The sequence below is a fragment of the Triticum urartu genome, chromosome 6A, assembly GCF_056163025.1.
Source record: "Triticum urartu cultivar PI428250 chromosome 6A, HENAU_Tu73, whole genome shotgun sequence".
NCBI classification, from domain to species: domain Eukaryota; kingdom Viridiplantae; phylum Streptophyta; class Magnoliopsida; order Poales; family Poaceae; genus Triticum; species Triticum urartu.
Genome location: NC_141878.1, coordinates 183,438,133 through 183,447,599, shown reverse-complemented (window position 1 = coordinate 183,447,599; position 9,467 = coordinate 183,438,133). Strand labels below are relative to the sequence as shown.

Below are 9,467 nucleotides of genomic sequence, written 5' to 3'. Positions count from 1 at the left end.
ACATGAGCCTCTCAAAAGTAAAGTAGAATTCACGCCCTTAGGTAGTAAAGAGAGTATTCAGTATGATGTCAGATATGAAAAACTACTATCCTTTTGTGAGTGTTGTGGGCTTGTAGGACACATGTCTGAGAGGTTCTGTGGGATCCTTAAGGATAGGAGAGTAGCATCTGTTTCAAAAAACCTTAGTGTGGATGCTTACTGGAAGGGTCAAGTGTCACGTAGAAGAACTCTTATGTTCGGTGGCTCAAGTAACAATATCCTATCTAGAACCACGGAGGGAATGGTGGTCAAGGTGACCAAAGTTGTGACTGATCTCACGGTGATGGACAAGGGTGTCGCGACACCCGCGACGACGGCCCAGGTGGGCCACTCGCTCGGCCAGGAGGGTCGAGCTCTTGTCGCCCCCTAGCGGGCCTCCCTTGGTGCTGCGCCAGGTCAAGAGGACCTGGCAGCAGCCCCTCTTGACCAGACCAACCTTGGCCAGGAGGGCATGGAGCTGGTGGAAAAGGGGGTCTACAATTCAGGCGCGCCACTGCTCGGTCAGGAGGGCCGAGCTACTGTGGCGCCCCTCAACATCCTTGCCGGCACTGATCTTGGTCAGGTGGGCTGGGCTGCTGCTCAAACCACCACTACCAGGCTTGGCCAGGAGGGTCTTGGCCTGGTGGCGGGGGGAGTTTCCCTCCCGTATGTACTACCTGGCCAGGAGGGCCAGGTACAAGTATGTTTGGGTGGGCCTGGAGCTCCCAAAGTGATCCCTGAAGCTACTGTTTCTTGGCAAAACCCAGCCGTCCAAGAGGGCCAGGGGACACAGCTAATTGGTTCAATTAATTGTGCCTCTTCTCCAGGTTTTGTTGTCCCAGATTACTTCGAACAACTCCTGTTCAAACCGGGTGTGCTGGAGGCACTCCCAGGAGCGGTTGCTGCAAAGGTTGGCCTCTACAAATACAAACACTAGTACTGCTTTCATGTTTAGTGCTAAAAAGACACCCATGCAGGTCAAACCAAAGGGTAAGGGTAGGAAAGAGAGGAAGGAGAGAGGAACTGAGAGGTCGGACGAAGCTCGCAAAAATATCATAGGTAAAAAGAGGAAGAATTTTTTTGATGCACCACTGGCTGGTAGTGAAGTAGATTTTTCCTTTGAAAAAACGATGGATAGCTATGAGCATATTTTGTATGGAGATATAAGTGTCTCTTCTAAGAGAGTGTGTATGGGTAGAGTGGAAGCAGTGAGGGATGGGAATGGGGGTACCACACATGTAGCTAGAGAAGTAGAAGGTAAAGATGAAGCTTATGTGCAAGAGAGGAGGGAATCTGTTGGAGATGATGGCACATCGGCGGCCTCCGAAGAGGAGGTCCGCCGGGCCAAATGAAAATCATAGGATGGAACTGCCGTGGTATGCTCTCCCCCACGGCAGTTCATGAGCTCTTGGACTTTCAAGGGTGTGTCAAGGCGGAGTTGATTTTTCTTTCTGAGTCTCATTTGAATAAATGTAAAGCCGATGAGCTGCTCGTGTTTTAAATTTCGATTCAATGTTTGTAGTGGAAAGTGATGGTCGGGCCGGCGGCCTCATTTTGTTTTATCAAAAGATGAATAAAGTCATTTTGAACTACGAGTCATCTCATTTTATTGATGTTCTTTTCATGAATGAAAATGTTGTATAGTGGCGTTTTACAAGTTTTTATGGTTATTCGAACTGGAATGAGCTTAATCTTTCTTGGGACGATATTCGCAATCTCCATAATAAGGGGGATCACCCCTGGGTAATATTGGGAGATTTCAATGAAATTTTACTATCTTCAGAAAAAGAGGGAGGGAATGTGAGGCCTAATGCAATGATGAGAGAGTTTCGCAATTGCTTGGGAGAATGCGGTCTTGAAGATATGGGCTATATTGGTGATTGCTTCACTTGGAGAAGAGGCGAGATTAGGGAGAGACTTGATCGTGGGTTTTGTAATGTGGAGTGGGCGAACAAATTCCCACGGGCTGCAATCATAAACGAAGAACATGTCCATTCTGGTCATCGACCCCTTGTCTTGGATACGAAATATTATGATGGTAACATGTTTAATCAATCTAGAAGATGAGTAAAACAGTTTGAAGCTCGTTGGCTCATAGAAGAGACAGTGGTAGAAATTGTACGTACATCATGGGAAAAAGCAAAGATGTTAGGCATCGAACCATCTCTCGCTGAACGTACTAGGGCGGTGCATGCGGATTTGCATACCTGGGATCGTGATATACTAAGAGGGTCGAAAAATAGAATAAAAAAACAAAAAAAACTAGAAAAATTGCGAAGGGGCCCTATGAATGCGGAAACTCAAGTGCGACAAAAGGAGACCCTAGTCCTTATTGAAAATCCTTTGGAACAAGAAGAGATTTATTAGCTACAACGGGGTCGTGCAAACTGGCTATTACATGGTGATCGTAACCCCTCTTTTTTCCATAATGCAGCAACAACGAGAAAGAAGAGAAACCAGATTAAAAAATGGCTTGATGAGAATGGTGTATGGGTACAAGACATGGAAATGAAAAATCACATTTTGGGGTATTTTTCAAATCTTTTCAAATCAGAAGTGGCTCAACCGAATCCGGAGATTATATCCCTTGTTAAAAGGAAAGTGACTGATGAAATGAATAATGCCCTTCTAGCCCCTTATACAGAAGAGAATGTACGAAAGGCACTCTTTGATATTGGAGATTTAAAAGCACCAGGTCCGGATGGTCTGCACGCTGTTGTAAGGGCATATTTATCCCTTAGTTGTTTTGGTGATTGATGACAATGCTTTTGCAGACTAATCGTGTGCATGGAGTATTTCAGACATATCATGACTAGGCACAAGACGATTTGGTGCCCCTCGAGACTATTGATGACGACGTTTCTCTACATTTCTTTTCGGTGGACTTGAGTCATAGGAAAGCCGTACTATTAAGAGGGGACCGCTTTGGAAAGGTTTGGGTGGAATCATCACATACACATCTACTCCTTTTGCACCACCTTTCCTTTGGCTGTTTGGAGCATCATCCGTCTCTCCTTGTCTATGCAAAATGAAGGTCTCCTAGTGTTGCTGAACTGGGGCATGTGGTAGTACTGCTCCTCGGAGCGGTAGTACCGCAGGCCCTTGCGGTAGTATCGGCCTATGGCGCGGTAGTACCTCAAGTGCTCACGGTAGTACCGCACCTCGGGAGCGGTAGTACGGTGGCCTCAGGCAAAGCGCTGCTGCTAGTGCGGTAATAGGGGCGGATGTAATTTTTTACATCCGCGACGTACGTGGTAGTACCGCTCCATGGGCGCGGTAGTACCGTGCGCTCTAGCCAGGCTCAGCAGCATGAGCAGTAGTAGGGGCGGATGTAATTTTTTACATCCGCGCCCTACGCGGTAGTACCGCTCCAGGTCTGCGGTAGTACCGTGTCGGATTTTTGCATGGATCAAAACTCAGTGGAAGTACTCATGGATGTATTTTTATATGTCTGTGCCTTCCCGGCCTAGTCCATTCCTGCCTTGCGGTAGTACCGCGCCAGCGGTTCTACAGCTCCTTGCCTTAGCGCTTCAAGACTGGTCTTAGGCCCTGCCGTGGCAGCGGTAGTACCGCGGTTCGCTATGATAGTACCGTGAGCCCTTGTGGTAGTACCGCTTGTTTGGTGCGGTAGTACCGCAGGTCGCGGGCTAGTTAAGTGTATAACGGTTGGATATGTTATTTCACTATATAAGGGGTGTCTTCTTCTCCGAGTTGACTACCTCTTCCACCTCCAAGCCCCATTGTTGCTCTAAGCTCCATTTTCGCCTGATCTCTCTCCCTAGCCGATCAAACTTGTTGATCTCCTAGGGATTGGTTGAGAAGGCCTAGATCTACACATCCACCAAGAGATATTTGATTCCCCCCACTAATCCCTCATGGATCTTGTTACTCTTGGGTGTTTGAGCACCCTAGACGGTTGAGGTCATCGCGGAGTCATACTCCATTGTGGTGAAGCTTCGTGGTGTTGTTGGGAGCCTCCAATTAAGTTGTGGAGATTTCCTGAACCTTGTTTGTAAAGGTTCGGTCGCCGCCTTCAAGGGCACCAATAGTGGAATCACGGCATCTCACATTGTATGAGGGCGTGAGGAGAATATGGTGGCTCTAGTGGCTTCTTGGGGAGCATTGTGCCTCCACACCGCTCCAACGGAGACGTACTTCCTCTCAAAGGGAAGGAACTTCGGTAACACATCCTCGTCTTCACCGACTCCACTCTTGGTTATCTCATCCCTTTACTCGTGCAAGCTTATCTTGTGTTACTTCCCTTGCTTGCTTGTTTACTTATTGTTGTTGCATCATATAGGTTGCCCACTTAGTTGCATATCTAGACAACTTACTTTGATGCAAAGTTTAAATTGGTAAAGAAAAGCTAAAAATTGTTAGTTGCCTATTCACCCCCCTCTAGTCAACTATATCGATCCTTTCAATTGGTATCAGAGCCTCGTCTTTTTATTAAGGACTTTGCCGTCCGAAGAGTATGGTTGACACCGTAGACGATGAGGAGGAGCACCCCGGTGTGATTCCGTCCTCGTCTACGGCCGATGGGGGAACCTCGGTCTCACGTGAGGAACTCAATCTAGCCTTGGACACATTTAAAACCTCCATGACGGCCGAGGTCAAAGGCATGCTTAAGGATTTTCTTGATGGTCTTAAATTATCCACCGCACCTTTGGAAGTGGTTGATCCCACTAACAAGGTGACGGTTGCTAACTCTGACAAGGGGGAAGCTTCTAGTGATAAAGTTCCTTTGTCTAGTGGTAAAAGTGGAAATGGCATCTTTGCCCATGTGGAACCTTCACTTACCTATGGAGGACCGATTCCCTCCACTCATTTAAATCATACCGGTTCTCCTCCTAAGATTGTGAAGAATGAGGATTTTGACGCTTGGGTATATCGCTTTAAACGTCATTTAAATCATGTGAATACTAACCTTTGGAGAATCATTGAGCAAGGTTTCTATCCGCTGACCCAAGCAACTTCACCCCAAGAGAAGCCGCGGATCGTCAATTCAACAAGAATGCTCTCTTCATCATCCAAGATGCTATCCCTCCCGAAGATATTGCGCATCTCCGACCATTCACCGTGGCAAAGGAAGCATGGCACCATGTTGTTTCCCTTTACAATGGAAGCGCAAGCATTCAACGCTCCAACTATGAAGTGCTGCAAGATGAAGCCGATGATTTTGCTATGAATGAAGGTGAAGAACCTCGTGAGCTCTAGGGAGAATAACCACACTCGCGGTCTCACTCTGAGATCATGGGAGCAAGGATAAAAATGACAATTGGATCAAGTGGAAATTTCTCAAAGCCATGATGCCTTACCATAAGGCCATGTCCTCCATCATCCGTCAAAGGCCGGACTTCCACACCTTGTCATCTAGCGAAGTGTTGGATGAGTATGTGGCAATGAGTATCTTGGACAAGACCGCCGACAATGCGATATTGCATTCTCAAAGAGCCAAGAAGCCCAATCTTGCTTTGAAGGCCAAGGCTAGTGTGGAAGAAGAGGAGGAAGAGTAAGAAGAGGATAGCAACCCCGAGGATACAAAGTATGATTATCATGAGCACATGGCTCTCGCTTCAAGAAAATTTTGGAGCAAGAAGAACTCAAGGACCAACTTCAACAAGAGTAACTCAAGTGGTGCCAAGGGCAAGCAACGTGTGAGGACTTGCTACAATTGTGGCAATGTGAGCCACTTTGTTGCGGGGTGCCCCTATGAGAAGAGGGAAGACAATGGTGGCAAACTCATCCGGAAGGACAAGGCCAAGTCTTTCCCTAATAAGAACCACTTCACCAAGAAGGCCCCTCCCAAGGGATTGGTGGCACAAGAAGAGTACAATGAGGATGATGAAGAAGAAGATGGTGAGACGGTTGCCATGGCCTCCGTGGCCATTGCGACAACACCCCGGGCGTCCCTCTTCGACTCACCTAATGAGAAAATCACCATGAAGTGCCTCATGGCTAAAGCCACCAACAAGGTAACCCCCAACATCAAAACTACCATCATCACTCCTCCTTCTTTGACGGATTGCATTGATGAAAGTGGGGGGTCCAACGTGGAGGAAAATGAGTTTGAGTCTTTTATGAGTAAGCTTAAGGGTAAATCCAAGAAGCACTTCGTTGCTCTCTTGGAACAACTTGGTGAAGCCAATGACATGATCGAGGCTCACGAAGACACCATCTCTAAGATGGAGGGGCATAGTCGTGACTATGCCGATGAGATATCGGATCTCTCTAATGCTCTTGAGGAAGAGCGTGGTCATCGCTTGGCTCTTGAGGAGTCTCACAATGATGACCATGCTAAATTAAAGAAATATCTTGATCATGCTCTTGTTGTGTCCCGTGTGCTAAATTCCGAGAAGGCCAAACTTGGTGTTGATCTTACTAGACTCAAGGAGGAGTTTGATATCCTTGACAAGGCTCACAAGGCCTTGAAGAGTACTCATGCTAGTCTTAAAGAGTCTCATGATCATCTCCAAGTGAGGCTAACCAAGGAGAAAGCCACTTTCCCTCATATGGTTTTAATTGATAATGCATATGCTACTAACCCTTGTTGTGAGCATGTGCATCTTGTTGAGGAGAATGCAAAGTTGAAGGATCAACTTGAGAAAGGCCTTGTGTCATGCATACAAGGTGATAAGAACCTCAACGATCTTTTGAGCAATCAAAAGGAAGTTGTGCCCAAGGAAGGGATTGGGTTTGCACCCAAGTCCAAGAACAAGAAGAAGAATGACAAGGAAAAACGACCTCCTCCTCTCATGCAAACTTTTGTCAAAGAGGGAGAGAGTGCCTCTAAGAAGAAGAAGAACAATGTGAAGGGTGGTGGTGTCAAGAAGGGCAATGCCACCCCTTCTAACAATGTCGACAACTTTAACCCTTCCTATGTGTTATGCCGTGCTAGTGATGGGCATGTTTATGCTAAATTTGTTGGTTCTCCTTATGAGTACATTGAATGGTCTATTTGGGTTCCTAAGACCCTTGTCACTAATATCAAAAGACCCATTACAAAACGGGTACCTAAAACCAAGCATTGATCTCTTGTAGGTGTTTGCTTTCGGTGGGGGATCATGGTTGCTCGATAGTGGAGCCACTAATCATATGACCAAAAGCAAGGACTTTGTGGTGGACGTGCAAAAGATTCCATCTATGCCCACCAATGTCGAGTGGGTGATGCCTCGTCCTTTAAGGTATTGGGGCTTGGCAAGGTTGTCATTTCTCATGATCTCACGATCAAGAAGGTCATGCTTCTTGAGTCCCTTGCATACAATTTACTTTCCGTTCGTCAACTTGCAATCATGGGCTTTGACGCTTTCTTTGATATTGATACCATGGCCCTCTTGTGGAGCAAGACTCTTAAGGTAGCCTTTGTTGGGCATGTCGAGAATGGTCTCTATGTGATTAACTTTTCGGAGTGACCCACTAAGACCCCGACATGCCTAATGGCTAAAGTTGATGTGGGATGGCTTTGGCATCGCTGTTTAGCCCATGCCAATATGAGATCTTTGCAAAGTCTTCTCAAGGGGGACCATGTCCGTGGACTAACAAATGTTAGTTTTGCCAAAGATCGTGCTTGCAGTGCCTGCATTGAAGGAAAGCTACATGAGAAGGCTCACCCTCCCACGACTATCCTTTACTCAAAGAGGCCTTTGGAGCTCCTTCACTTGGATCTCTTTGGGCCTCCATCCTTTGATAGTCTTGCGGGTAGAAAGTATTGCTTGGTTATTGTGGATGACTATTCAAGATACACTTGGGTGTACTTCTTCAAGAGGAAGAGTGAGACCCAAAAAACTGTCATTGACTTTGCAAATGAAGCTCAACGTAAACACAATGCAAACATCTTGACAATAAGAAGTGACAATGGCACCAAGTTCAAGAACTACACCTTGGATGAGTTTCTTAGTGATGAGCGGATCAAACATCAATATTCCGCACCTTACACCCCTCAAAAAAATGGTGTAGCGGAGAGGAAGAACCAGACGTTGATGGATGTGGCAAGAACCATGATGGCGGAGTTCAAGTCTCCATACAACTTTTGGTCCAAAGCCATCAACACCGAGTGTCATGCATCCAATCGGCTCTACCTCCGCAAAGGCTTGAACAAGACTCCATATGAGATACTCACCGGTAACAAGCCCAACCTCAAGTACTTCCGGGTGTTCGGGTGGAAATGTTTCATTCTCAAGAAAGGTGTTAGTTTGTCTAAATTTGAGGCTAGAGATCATGAGGGCATATTTGTTGGTTATGCTACAAACTCTCATGCTTACCGTGTCCTCAATAAGTCCACGAGACTTATTGAGGAGACGTGTAACATGGAGTTTGATGAGAATAACGGCTCCCAAGTGGAGCAAAGTGGTACTTGTGATGTAGGTGATAAAATTCCTCCCCAAGCCATAAGAAGAACGGGTGTTGGTTTTATCCTACCCATTGATGAACCCCTTGTGGCCGAAGGAGAAGGACAATGTTCCACTCAAGTGGAACCATCACCAACCCAAGACCCACACGCTTCCGAAGAACAAAGTGAAGGCCCTCAACCTCATGAAAAATACCAAGGGTGAGATCAACCTCAAGACGGCGTTGAACCACCAAGTGATGCCCAAGGTCAAGTTCTCTCCTCCGAGCAAGCTCAAGATCAAGAACAAGCTCAAGACGACGCTCAAGATGATCAAGTAACCGCTCCTCAACTCACTCCCGAGGAGTAATTGGAGCGTCGTGTCGCCAAGATTGCATCCAAGCTATCTACCAAGGGTCGTCTCATGACAAATGTGCTTGGAAGCATACGAAAGGGGGTAAGCACTCATAGACAATTGGCGAACTATGTGAACATCACGCGTTTGTCTCTTGTGTTGAACCCCAAAAGGTCTATGAGGCGCTTGAAGATCCGGATTGGCTTAATGCCATGCATGAAGAACTCAACAACTTCGAGCACAACAAGGTGTGGAGATTGGTGCCAAGGCCAACGGGGAACCATAATGTCATTGGAACCAAGTGGATATTCAAGAATTATTGTCCGCAACAAGGCTCGCTTGGTAGCTCAAGGCTACTCCCAAGTCGAGGGTATCGACTACGGTGAAACCTTTGCTCCCGTTGCTCGCCTTGAATCTATTTGTTTGTTGATTGCTTATGCTTCTCATCATAACTTCAAGTTGCAACAAATGGATGTGAAGAGTGCTTTCCTTAATGGTCCTATTAATGAGTTGGTGTATGTCAAACAACCCCCCGGGTTCGAGGATCCCTATTTCCCCGATCATGTGTACCAACTCAATAAGGCACTCTATGGCCTTAAACAAGGCCCACGTGCGTGGTATGACCACCTTACCGAGTTGTTGCAAGATCGTGGGTTTGAAATTGGGAAAATCGACCCCACTCTTTTTACTAAGAAGGTCAAAGGGGAGTTGTTTGTGTGCCAACTATATGTTGATGACATTATATTTGGTTCTTGATACGTCCATTTT

General features: G+C 46.5%; 1 pseudogene; it reads left to right on the top strand.

The window, feature by feature from the left end:
• The first annotated feature begins 490 nt into the window (after positions 1-490).
• On the top strand, positions 491-1,370 carry LOC147964674 (uncharacterized; annotated as a pseudogene).
• The last annotated feature ends 8,097 nt before the right edge of the window (positions 1,371-9,467 follow it).